The 13,142-nt window shown below is 39.3% G+C and overlaps 1 long non-coding RNA gene across 2 annotated transcripts in view; it reads left to right on the forward strand.

Annotated features, from left to right (window-relative positions):
* The window catches only part of LOC306829313, an 82,202-nt gene that overhangs the window by 58,818 nt on the left and 10,242 nt on the right, over positions 1-13,142 (forward strand). For both annotated transcript variants that reach the window (XR_013779852.1, XR_013779853.1), the window contains exons 2-3: positions 910-1,019; positions 2,816-2,956. This is a non-coding gene — a long non-coding RNA (uncharacterized lncRNA). The remainder of the gene's footprint in view (positions 1-909; positions 1,020-2,815; positions 2,957-13,142) is intronic.

The following is a 13,142-nucleotide window of genomic DNA, read 5'->3' on the forward strand; positions in this document are numbered from 1 at the left end:
TTTCAATACACCACAAACAATGACACTGTGCAAGTATTTTATTTTTATTTTTGTGACAGTATCATTGTTTTAAATATTATAATTGATATCTTTTTCTTTCTCTTGTCTTTATTTCTAAACCCTACTATGCACCACCACGTTCTGCTCATTTGTCCTTTATCCAAATAATATATCTTTTTATATAAGAAAATATGGAGATCATCAAATTTTATTCCTGCTTAGGCAGCCTCTGTATCTGAATATGGGATAGCTGTTTTTCTCGAGGGTAACGTTAGAATCATGCATTTCCAATTTCAGTATGAGGTCTTTTTTGTGTGTTTTAGACCAAGCCCTAGTAATATTCCATAATCATCGAACCCAGCCACACCCTTCCCTCCTCCCCGCTGTTGGTAATCACAAATGATTAGACCTCTGCTTCCCAGTTTGCCACTTGTGTGCCGCCATCTTTACTCTTGTTTTTCTCTGCCTGGCAACAAGCGCAGGCGCCATTTTGAAAATCTTCTACATCAATTTAATGTAAATAAATCCATTTCACCTCGGGATCCGTTGGATCTCTATTTCGCCAGCTTTGTAGATGGTTGTTATGCCATACTTGGGTGGCACCCCAGCTGTGTACCAGTGGGGTGGGCTGCTTTGTCACACCAGCTCTTTGGTTTTATGCATCATCATAACCATTCGTGACATCTTGCGTAACTTCCCCTCTGCTGCTTCTGTACTGTCCTGAGTAAAGGCGTTACGGCTCGGGCTGTGTCAGCATTGACTCTGACCGACTGAATGTGGTTTTAATTGGATCTCTGGTTTTAGCCCCCCCATCCTCCCCAGGTTAGGCCAATGGTTCTGTGGCTCCCAAACTTGCTTTCTTTTCATCCCACCCCTCTGTGCCCCCTCCTCCCGCTTTTTTTCCGCCAGGTCCTCTTGTTCCTGCGTCTCATCTATCTCTTCCCCTGCAGCTCCTGGCTATCTTCACCCTCTGTGGCTCCTTCTGATGGCCCCCTAATCTCCGCCAGTGTGCTGCCATGGTCAGTAGGTGTCCTCCGCCAGAATCTCCCCTCCAAACATGCATGGAACTTGACTCATATCTGCTATCCCTTTGCTTGGCTGCTTTCTCCACGAAAGACGGCCACCGCGCATGTTAAACTAGATGTCGCTGCACTGCTGCTTTAATTTTTTACTTTCCAGTTGTGAAAATAGAAGCTACTGAAGGGTTTGGCATCAAGGCGCCAATGATGTTAGGACTGCATAATGAGGGCAACTGCAACAATGAAGAAAGGCGGATTCTAATGTAGAAGATTAAACACTTTTCTATCCAAATGTCAATAAGATGAAACTGAGTAAAATGAATACACTCGTAAGGTAATCTGTCTCTTGTCTGAGTCTGTGTTAATTTGACAGCTTGACAATTAATGGGCTTCAATACACGCCATCAGAAGCAGGGCTCTTATGTAAGACAATGCAATCTTCATAATTATATGCACATGTTTGGTGTGTTTACAAATCCAGTGATGTACTTTTATTATCTTACCAGATTTATCTTTTATATTTCTTCCCAGTCTTAATCTCCGCTGCAGTGTTTCAGCGGTGCCAGCCCCCTGTGTAGTCCAGCCTGTACCCAGGCTTATTAAACTGGGCTCCTATTCACTCTCCCCAACGGTCGCTCCACTGTCAACTTAAGCCCAAGCCCCTCCAACACAGCTCTCCAACTATTGTTGTCAGATTCGCCAAAAAACTGAGTGTCACTCAACAGCCAATATGCAGCGAGATGAAGAGAAAGGCCCCGCCCATCCTCATATCTAATGCATATTTGTCTTTTGATGAGTTGCAATCTACCCCTGCGGATGATTCTCAAAAGACGTCTTTTTTTCATTTATTAACCATGCCTTACATAACAGATATTTTGACAGTTTTGGATGAGCCAGTCTCAAAGATATCATGGGGGCTTTAATGGTCTCCTCTGAGCTGATGACACTGTTAATTTTATACAAGGGAAGAGAAAACAACAAATTGCAACGTGACCTACAGAATGTTTTATGGCCTGCTGCAATTGAAATGACATTAAACGAGATTTTAAAAGTACACATTGCCTAAAATATATCTGTTCAAAGGTTTTAAGGGAGTTAAAGTAGGTTGTGTGGGGTTAGAATATACCTTTGAAGATCTTTGAACTTCTGCAAGCTTCAGGACTGTGAGATGCAATGCCTTCCTTTTAAGGGAGTGACCATAACTCTGGTCCCTGTGCTTCTAATCCCTCCTCCAGACCCTTGTCATCAGAGATCAACCAGGCTGAGCCTTAATGTCCTCCGCTTGCTGGCAAGGGCAGCTGCTAGCTTTCATGTATGTGAAGTGCCACATGAATATGTTAAACGTGCACATTGGAGCAGGAATTCATGCCTGCCTTTATCTTCATCTGTGCTCCTTCACAGAATATCATCTCTGAGAAATGATCAGTTATGTGTTTGAGCCTCTGCGTAATGATTCACATTTTACAGAATGCATTTGAAGTGTTTGTTAGGAAATGTTAAAAAGGCTTTGATCGTGACGCCTAAAGATCACAATGCCTTAGATTTTACAAAAAAAAAAACACTTAAAAGAGACTCTAAGTGCCTAATGTCTTAGCTGTCTCTCAAAACTATCATATTTCATTAGAAACAATTTGTTGTCTGTTGTGAGATACAGCATTAAAATAATACTTTCTTTGTATGACTTCAAAAATCTCTGTCGTTTGAGGTTGAACTTAAAAAAGGGGATCACATTGATCATGGTCCAGGGTGTTTCAAAGCAGTGAGTAATCGCGAGTGTTTAATTTTATCTGTTGCAGTATGCATTGCAAGGCGGCTGTGTAATCAAGCCTGTGAACTCCAGATCTGAAGGAAGGATTCTGTTTCTGATCACATGCCTTTTGAAGTCCATCCATTCGCTGAACACGGATGTGTTGACGGGATCAAGCTTGCTCTCCTTGGTATGTGGCCGTCAAATATGTTTTTGACATGATGCTGTATGTCGTTTTTTTTCTGCTGATTTCTACTGTTTGCAGCAGCACTAGAGGCCTTTATTTTAAAAAGGCTGTGAGTGAGGACGCAGGGAGATCTCACTGTTAACCTTCAGCGTTACAAGAACACCCCAGGGCCTAACTCCACAATGATGGATGTAGGGTAGCGGGGGTTAAGGGGGCCCCCTACACAACCTAGGAATTCCCCTTGGGCCTTTTCAATTACAGTTAAACCAAGCTGCACACTGTGATGATATGTTTCTTTAAGGCTGTGACATTAATGGAGGCGACAAATGTAATTTGATGTGTTGTGTGACCCTAAAGTGCACGACACACGGCAACAGGAAAAAGTGATGAGAAACCTGTTGTTGCTTTAGTAATTTACAATCATCAATAAAGAATCTAAATTTGTCCAAATGTCATTAAGGTCTCTTTGAGGTTAAAGACCTGTTGACGAAAGTGTTTGATCAATAGCTAGAAGCTAACAAAAGCACAAGAGAGAACAATTAGCCACTAGCTTGTCTCTGAGGAGCACAGGTACATGATTTAGAAGAGACAAAGTGAAATAATGGACTGTTGTTGTTCCATTTTTCACAATCAATAATGCAATCTAACCATGTATTGGACATATACCATGCTAATGGGATGTACAATGTGTGTGTCTGTTTAGCTGTGTATGACGGTCCTTTTGCACATTTACCGTCAAAACCAGCTGCAGTCATTTTGTCCTCGGATCAGTGCTTTGCCAGTCTCATTGCTGACTTATAATCCTGTGAAGTTTGCACCTTTCTCAGATGACTTTCAAAAAGAACAAGGCAGCACTGACTGCATCTATTTTAGTCCGCAGGGAATAATGCTGTGTTCTTCTGAGTATCAGGAAAGAGCCAGGGGATCGAAGATCCATCCTCTACGCACCAAGAGAGTGTTATAGTGTTATGCATACTGTATTTCCTTCAGGTCCATTATAAAAGTAGGATATGCATTGCTGAGGTAATTAGCATGTGTCCTCTGTGCCGGTGTCTGATAGATTATGTGGACTGCTGCTGGTTTAAGTGACATTGAACTTCTTCGGTTATTTAATTGACTATATTTATGCAATCCATCAGTGTAACTGGGGTGTGCTCAGAAATATGAATCCAGAACATTCCCTTGGAAATGCAATGTCTTCAATACAACAAAAAGACAACCCCTACCCTGCTTTGAAAGATAAATCAACACCCCAAAGAAATTAGATTTTTGAGCATAACTTAAGAGAAAAGAAGCGCTAATGGCAGAAAACTGAATATTTTTTTCCAGCTAGACACTATACAAAACTTTTAAGAGCTCAATCAGAAAAACCGAAGCTATAAATTAATCACTAAAAACCATGCATGTACTTTATTTGACTTGTACTGTATTATTCTCACTTGATTGAACACATGATTAACTGTGCTTTGTACATTAACAAGGAGCCAAACAAGGGGGAAGACGCCACTCCCTTTCTGCAGCTTATTACCACACTAGCTGTACAACAAGTACCAAACGGTACTTTTTCTTTGCATGGGTTTTGAAATGTTGTACAATGACTTCCTTTAATCAACACACTGAGTAAAGATAACAGTCAGTAACATCAAAATAAATGGATCAGGAGCCAACGTGCTTGTTGGTTATACACACAAATGTGAACAAGATGCCAGAAGCAACGTGAAGGCACTGACATAATTATCCAAACATGTTTTATTATTCATCTCCGTAATAAAAAGGCTTTGCTGCTCTTTAAGTATACTGTAAAGCTATAAACCAGGAAGCCTGTGAATTGCATTAGATCAAATCTATTTACATCAAATCTGATCTCAGGTATTTATTGATTCTGTTTTTATAAGTTCAGTTCAATTAGTGGGCAGCCTGAGCAAAGATGGAGGCTAATAAATCTCTTTATTGTCCTCTGAGAAAGCCAGATGTTGGGGTTAGAGTAGGAGTGTGTGTGTGTGTGTGTGTGTGTGTGTGTGTGTGTGTGCCTGAGTGTGTGTTTGTCTCCTCCAAACTTAAAATGAAACCTAGGCCACAGCGTCATGGACGACTGAAGTCCCCGTGTATTCCAACTCACAGATCACACGAGTTTTGAAAGACTGCTCTTTGATCATTTCCATTTCTAAAATCAGACCCTTTGAACATTTTCAAGTCACTTGTGCTTTTATTTATAAAGCCTATTTAGACAATCAAGGGGTTGAAAATAATTAGGCTTGCATGCACATGAGTGTGGACATGTATTCCCTTTCAATCAGTTAAAAACCAGCTCTGTTAATTAAACTTCTGAGCTGTTGCTCTGCCCAAATAATTTTCTTATTAGCTTCTGCATTCCTCAGATCTGTTGTCAGCAGAGCATTTTTTTTCCTGTAGCTCCTTTCTGTTCTTTTTTTCTCTCCCAGAAATCCCACTGACCCATATAGTTGATCTCATTTTTGAAGCGTATAATATAGATTCCAAGTTAAGAGAACGCGCGCTCTATTATTAGTCCCATTTGAGCTGCACAGCCTTCTTCTAGGTGCTGCTGAATTCCCTGAGTGAAGGCATTACCATCTCATTTGGGTAAGGGTGAGATTACCTCATGCAACAGAGCTGTTTCATCACAGGAAAAAAAAATGCCGTGGAGCTGAGCCGTCGCTGCTGACTGTTTATACAGGCGGCTGCAGGGAGAGACGTTCCAGATGCATTTCACAAACATCACACATGACAACTTGTGATTGCACCTTTACTGATGTTTCCCCTGAAAGGTCTCTCGCTAACAACAACATCCTATTGATCCTCAGCACCATTTTAACAACTTCCTCACACCCTCTTTCACACATACACACCTGAGTGGGTATGGATTGAAAATGTTAGCAGTTAGCGGCTAGCTTTGCCAACACAACATGTCAATTAGGCTCCATCATGGTGGGATCGGTATAAAATCAGTCGTGTAAATGACATCTCTCTCACTACTGAATTAATATGCATTTTTTTATGCTGATTAAAAGGCTGTGACGAGCTATCACAACAAGAAATAGACTACTTGGATTAAAATAATGCTTTTAATTGGATAGATGAAAGGAGCAATTAGTTGCACTTGGTTAAGTTTTTTTTTTCCAAATCAGCTTGTCCTCATTTATTTGAAAAGAAGTAAAATAATTGCACATTTTAACATTTTTTTTGTGTCTCTCTACAGATGTATCAATTTTGTGTCTGAGGGCTTAATTTACAATCAGTGGCCACTTTGATTTTTGCCACTTCTGCAGTATTTATTGCAATTCAGTAAAACCAATCTGCCAGACGTTCTACCTTCAAAAGGTTGGATTTGTTTTGTTTGTCGTTGGAAATTAGACATCATAAAAGTAGAAAGTTATGGTAGTAGAGCTGTACTGGATTTCAATAGATTGTACAGGTTTATCAAGGGTTTATATTTACGCTGATTGATATGAAGGGCCTCCATGTGTACCTAAACAGTAAAGGCACCATTGTACTGTATGTTTACACAGGTATTAACCTTTTTGAAATTACAGAGGATTTATCTGAAGAAAACTAGTCGTTTACCTAATTTGTTGTTACAGAGGAAGGAAAGCTGTATGTGTGTTTGGGAACTTGAATGCCAATCCTTACAATTTGACACCATTGTTAGCATTGGGAGCAGCATATACACCGGTACTTAAGAAGTACTTACAAATGCACCACAGTGCTGCTGCAAAAGTGACATCTTAAAGTGTTAAATTCTGATGTGATTAGAGGAGTATTTGCCAACAACTACAGCTCTAATAGCCTGTTTGACTACAACTGTGTTTTACTATAGTTTCGTTGTCTGTTTATTTGAGTCTTTTGCTGAGACTAAAGGATCAGTTTTGTTAGGAATCTGAAAAACTCATAATTAAAGTGTGTTGTTGTGCTTTTATTGTAGAGACAGAACAGTGAATAGTGCCAGAAATTGACGAGACAGATTGGGTAATGACATGCTGAAAAAGGAGCCACAGGTCAGATTAAAACCCAGACGGTCTGCTTGGAGGGCGACAGCATCTGTCCATGGGATCTGCAAACTAATCGCTAGACTTCTAGCACCCCATAAACCTATTTTAAAGGTGTGCGTATGTGAAATGGATGCTAAGTATAATTATTGTAACTTTTTAATCAGATGTGGGGTTTGTGGTGCTGCTTAATTGTGTTGTGATTTTTGTTCCTCTGTCCCTAATGATACATATGTAATTGACTTAATTGCATTCTTTTATAAACACAGAGGTATAACTCGACACAGCATTACAAAGCAATACCTTTGTGAAAAGAACTCAGCCTCACAGAAAAAGAGCAGAAGTTTTACAAAGTATTAGATCAACCGCTTCTCAGTTTCTCTCTTTTATCCTGGTTTGTGGACAGAAAAAGAAACTTGCTTCCTGCCTGTTTGCCACCCCCTGCCCAGTCAATATATGTTGCATCTATGAGGTTTATTCTGTACATTTGTAGCCTTGAGGCACTTATTTTACCCGATATCAAATGGTGTGTTAGCTGCTGGAGTCTGAAAAGAAGGGCTGCTGTGCAGTGTTAAAGGATAAGTTTCCTGTTTTTCTGGGAATGGGGGTGATATGACCAGTAGTGTCGTTCTGTTATTGCACCAACCTTACTCATGAGTCAGAAATCAAAGCTTTGACAGTTGCCAACATTAAAGGGCTGCTGCTGGCCTGTCCTGTGCCAAGAGGTGTCATTCTGCTGAGCATATTAATATACTGTAGGTCACAAGGAGGCTCATCATTGATAATGAAGGGAAGGCTAGATACTCGTGAGCCACACCAGGCACGCTTCCAGTCAATATTCATACTGGAACATACAGCCATCAAAGACAGAGCAGGCAGGAGTGGACCTCTGGTATGACTCAAGTGGTGTGAAGCATTTCTTTTTCATCAAGCAAAGTTTTCAGTTGAATAATTTTATAAAAACAAGCCACAAACCATAAAAAAAAAAGAGACATGAGAAATGTTATAGGAGTTTACATTGTTGAGTTTCTTCTTATACAAGCAGATTATTTGTTAAAAAACAAAACTGTTCTTATTTTTGGTCAACTGTTTTCATGTTGGCAAAAGGTTTTTAGATGTATTTGCATTACTTGCTCATTTGGAGATTCAGCTTCAAAATAAAAGAAGAAGAAATCCATTAAAAGTAACCAGGATGTCACAGCTGCCAATTGTGGGCTTAACTGTGTCAAGAAAAGAAAAAAAAACAAATTTTCATCCTGATTCCACTCATCAGTGTTTAGGTGTGTTCACCATGTTTCTGTCCGCCCTCTTTGGGATTTTGATTCAGGCAAGATGTCTGCTTATCTTCAGCTGAGCCTCTTTAGCATTCAAGTCGTGTCATTAAAATCTCAAGGAAGTCGGGTTAACGTTCAAGCTAACTGCTGTAACTCTCTTTGATCTGCTGCTCTAATCGCACATTAATAGTCACATTAATTTGAATGTAATGTACGCCATCTTGGTAAGATTAATCACATTTAATCAACTTTTGAGGGTGTTTTGGTATTTTTATTTAAATCCATTTTAGAAGTAAAATTCATAAATTGCATGTTTATTTCCATTGCATGTGTTATTTTTTTATTTTTTATTTAAATGGTGCTACTTTCAGCTGTGACAAAGATGCTCTCTATCAGTGTTACTGGACATGCTGCTTATCAGATGGGATCAAGCAAAGCCTGTTCATCCCTTTGAATTAAACAGCTACTGCTTCTTCAGAGCATCACCACCGACTACTGCGACTACTTTTTAACATGCAGCTTCTCTCAAATTTTAAATGAAGCCACACAACAAATCCCCAGTCAGAGAACAAATGTGCAACTGAACATGCATGTTTCATGATGTCAGTAACAAGAAATTTTGAGTTGGCAGCATGTCTCTACTAATGTAGTTTAAGCCTAGCCCTGCATTTAGAGTATCTTAATTCTTATGCACAGACTGTGATTTAGTCTTTTTTGTGTGTACTGGGACATGTTTATGAGCTAATAGGCCTTTGTTAGCAGTTCTCTATTTATTTAATACAATTGTAGTGTGAACAGAAGGAATAATAAACAGGCTGACTAAACATACGATTCTTCTTTGGGGCTGAGAAAACCCTGTGTAAGGACACAAAAGGGGGACGTTTCCACCGCGGAAAGTAAATTCTTTTGAAGTGGAACTAATCATCTGAGGGATGGTTCTCGTTGTCCTAACAACGCAGCTGAATTGGAATGAGCCTCCTTTTTTGTGGAAGATATGTTTTCTTTTTTTCATTCAGAACTGATGATGATAGTAGTTTCACGCCCTGTCCACCCACATTGTCCGTCCAAACCTCTTTGCAGATAAGTCTTTACTCGGAGACGCCGAACACACGGCGGGTGACTCTTGGTCTGTGACGTCAGCCCCTCTCCTCTGTCTTCCAGTCTTTACGCTTTTTAATGCCGTTAGAATGAAAAGGGAATCTCAGAGCAAATCCTCTCCAATAACAGTGCTTTCTGAGACTGTGAAAAGATCAAGACTTTGGAGTACTCCTATATCATAATGCACTAGTCACACTTTACATAATGCTTGTCATAGATTTATGGTATGGGTTGCTTTTTATCTAAAATAAAAGTTATGTTATGTACATTATGTTAATTTTCATTGTTGGAACTTTTCAGAACAGTTTAGAAATGTGTCAGGATACATCTCTTGTTTGTTTCTTGAAAAATAATTTAAAAATATAATAACTTAAACAGCACTACTGTCTCTGCTATTAAAGGGATTTGTATACAGTCCCTGATGGGAAAAAAAACCTAAACACATCTCTCTCTATAATGAACGACTCAAATATTACTTCTACATCAATGTGTTTATTATTTCTAAGATCAACAGATTTAACACTATTTTAGGACTTTTTTTCTTTTTCTACTTTTCTTTAAACCTGTTGAATGTTGTATATTCAATGTGTAAATAATGTCTTATTCATTCATTAGATAACTTAGACAGAGGTTTAATTCCCTACATGTCCTTATCTCGAACTCTAAAAGGTTGTAGCAGAGTGAATGCCGGAGCCTGACTTCAATGTTCTCCTCACTAAAGATAGTAAATCCCATTTACAATCTTAGTAAGTAATTATTGGCTGGAATGATGAGTCCTCTGATTGACTGTGTCGCCTCCTTTGTCTCAAGCTGTTTGGTCCGGCTCCTGCCCGAGGTCTCTCCTCCGTGTACGCCCTCAGGGAATGTAGAAAGGTAACGCTGGCCGTCTGACCTCAGGCCGAGAGAATTCCAATCTCTCAGCGTTACTAAATCTTTATCTTCACACGGGCTGTATAGCTTCGCCTCTCTGGAGTTATAAACTGTCGGCCTTTCTGCTAGTCCTATAGTCATCCAGCCGTTTTATTGTCTCAGTGGGGGTACAGAGTTCAGGCAGCAGTCATCCCCAAAACAGAGGTGAACTGTTTAGGGAAGCGTCTACAGGGCTACTGTGCTAACTTCATTCAGACCTGTCAAGGCTTTGAAGAAGAACACACACAACAACATACACATAGTTTTTAGTGGTACACAGATAGTTTTCAGAAAAATACGCAAAAGCTTTTTTTTTAAATTTCACTGTTATAGAACATAAAAACAACTCTATCCATTGGTCGATTTTAATATCAAAAAAGTACATTTCCTTAGTTACCAATAATGATCATCAGATCAGGCCCTAAATGAACAAGAAATAGTTTTACTTTGGATACTTTAAACAGATCATTTCAAAGCTTTCATATTTCCATTTCAATGCTTATTATGTATGCAACATCTGATGGCTACAAAAGTCTTCATTATTCATCAAGTTTTTCACAGATGATTTATTCATTGCGTTTTACCACTTTGCAGAAAAAGGACACAAAGATCAATAGTTTTCACATAAATACTGTATTGGAAAATAGTAAACATAGTTTACTCAAACAGTCATAAATGCAGCCGGAGATCTGGTAAGCAGGGGACCAAAGATGAGTGTGTGTTGATGGTGAATGATACCACTGAGGGGTAGGTGGCAGCAAAATGAAGAACAGTCATTGTCTATTAAAAAACTAATTCAAGTAATTTTCAGTCGTCAATAAACATCAGGGTACTTTAAGCAACAGCTTTTCGTGCACACCAGTCAAAGGGTGGTTGGACGAGAGCATGACCGATGTATAAAGATACATCTGTATCGGCCTCTTTGCTTTCAAACACAAACAAATACGATAACTTTTTGTAGTATGTGATTAACAATATCCATTTATCCAGCAGAGCCTTCTTGGACTCCATCACTTACAATACTTTACAGACTGTCTGTGAGATGTAACACAGCATCACATTTTGCTTAACAGACACAGGTTTTACCAGAAGTTATTGAATTGTAACATAATGTTACAATCGGTGTTTAAGAAAGCTGCCTGATTAGTACCTTTGCATTGTCATATTGGTGCAAAATCAGTTCCACAACAAAATACCCACTCTTACCTAAACAAATAATAATAATCACCATATTGGTAAATATTAATCTAAAATCTTTTTCAGTATACGTCTAAAAAGAATCCAATGTTGTTCAAGCTAAAATAAAGACTTTGAATGCAGGCTTTGGCAACAAGGAGTTCCTATTTCTGAAACAGGAATGGATCATTGGTTACTGAAAAGGGAGAGGACAAACACTTGTCCTCAGCTGTGGACAAAACATCAGGATTAATGGTGGAACACATATTTAGATGTTGAACCATTTTGCCATGTCACTGTCTGCCTTCTGTACACTGCCTGTTCTCTTCTCTAGCACACATACTGTAGCAGGTTATGGGAGGACACAACACATAAGCTGGCACACTCTAATGTAGAACATTTTTTACTTTCTTTTGAAGAAATGTAACCCTTCGAAGGACACCAACTCTGAGAATCTAATTTCCTTTTTACATCTAGAAATGGCCTCTTTAAGAGCTCATTGGAAAGAAACAGTAGCCTACGCCCAACTTGGATGAAGAGGCTGATGTCTTAGAAATGCAAAGTGGCTATAATAACAATGTCCAGGAATCCGTTTTCTTAACAGAGCGATTGATCATGTTGTGTTGTATTATCCTTGCATCTTCCAAGTATCCCTTGGCTTGCTTTGTCATTTTTACGTGCCATGCGGTAGCTGGTTGCCATTGTCATCATGGCAGACTGGGAGCCTGGGAGAGGACGCCAGTGCTGTGCCAGTTGGCTCAAGTAGTAAAAACACAAGGCAGACACAGCACGATTCTAATCTTCATCATTCCAGACACGAAGGTCACTTCTGTGGCGATTGCAGTTTTAACGTGTCCTATTACTCACATGACAGAATCAATATACTAACAAAGATATCTACTGGCATCCAACCACAACTCTACCTGATTTTTAATGTGTGTATTTAGCTGAGTGAAATTCAAGATTTAGCCTTATAAACTAATAAAATCTGGATTTTCCTCTCTAATGAAGTGGGAAAGATCGAGGTCAAGTTATCCATGCATGTTGTGTTCAGTGTTATGTAACATTTGGAGAGCAAGAGCCACTCTGCTGAGACCAGGAATTTAACAAGTCCATTATATGTAGGCTATACAGTGAGGAATGAGCTTTTTTGGTTGCATATAAAACTTGTATTTGTCTTGCGTTTCCCTGGTATGACATGTAATATAATAACAGTTTGTAGAGATAGATGGAATGTGGGTTAATGAGTCTTGCCATGATTTTTTTTTCAATTAATAAGTTAAAACTATTCCCCTTTCAGTTAAAAACCAAACATATGCTGATTTCTTTTTTACTGCGCCACATTTACTGTAGCGTACAACAAATAAAACAGTGTGCATCCTCCCTTATTGTATAGCTTTATCAGTTTTCCTGCTGCTCTCCAGCCTGTGCACCTATCCTCCTGGTGGTGCTTTGCATGGTAGACAATAGTCCTGCAAATATCAGGGGCCAAGTCATTATCTGCTGCTCAGCAGGTGTAGACATTATTGGAGTGTTGAACTAATGATATGTAATGAGCTCTCTGTGACACATGTCTAGCCACCCTTACTACCATGGGGCCCATTAATACATAGCAGCCTTGTAATTAGCTTCGTTGGTGAAGCCAGAGCTGGGCATATAAATATATCAAACTATTTTTAAGTTGTTTACATGAGTGCACTTGGCCAACACTGTGTTAATCCTGCGTTT

The sequence above is a fragment of the Symphodus melops genome (genome assembly GCF_947650265.1).
Source record: "Symphodus melops genome assembly, chromosome: 9".
Classification (NCBI taxonomy): Eukaryota; Metazoa; Chordata; class Actinopteri; order Labriformes; family Labridae; genus Symphodus; species Symphodus melops.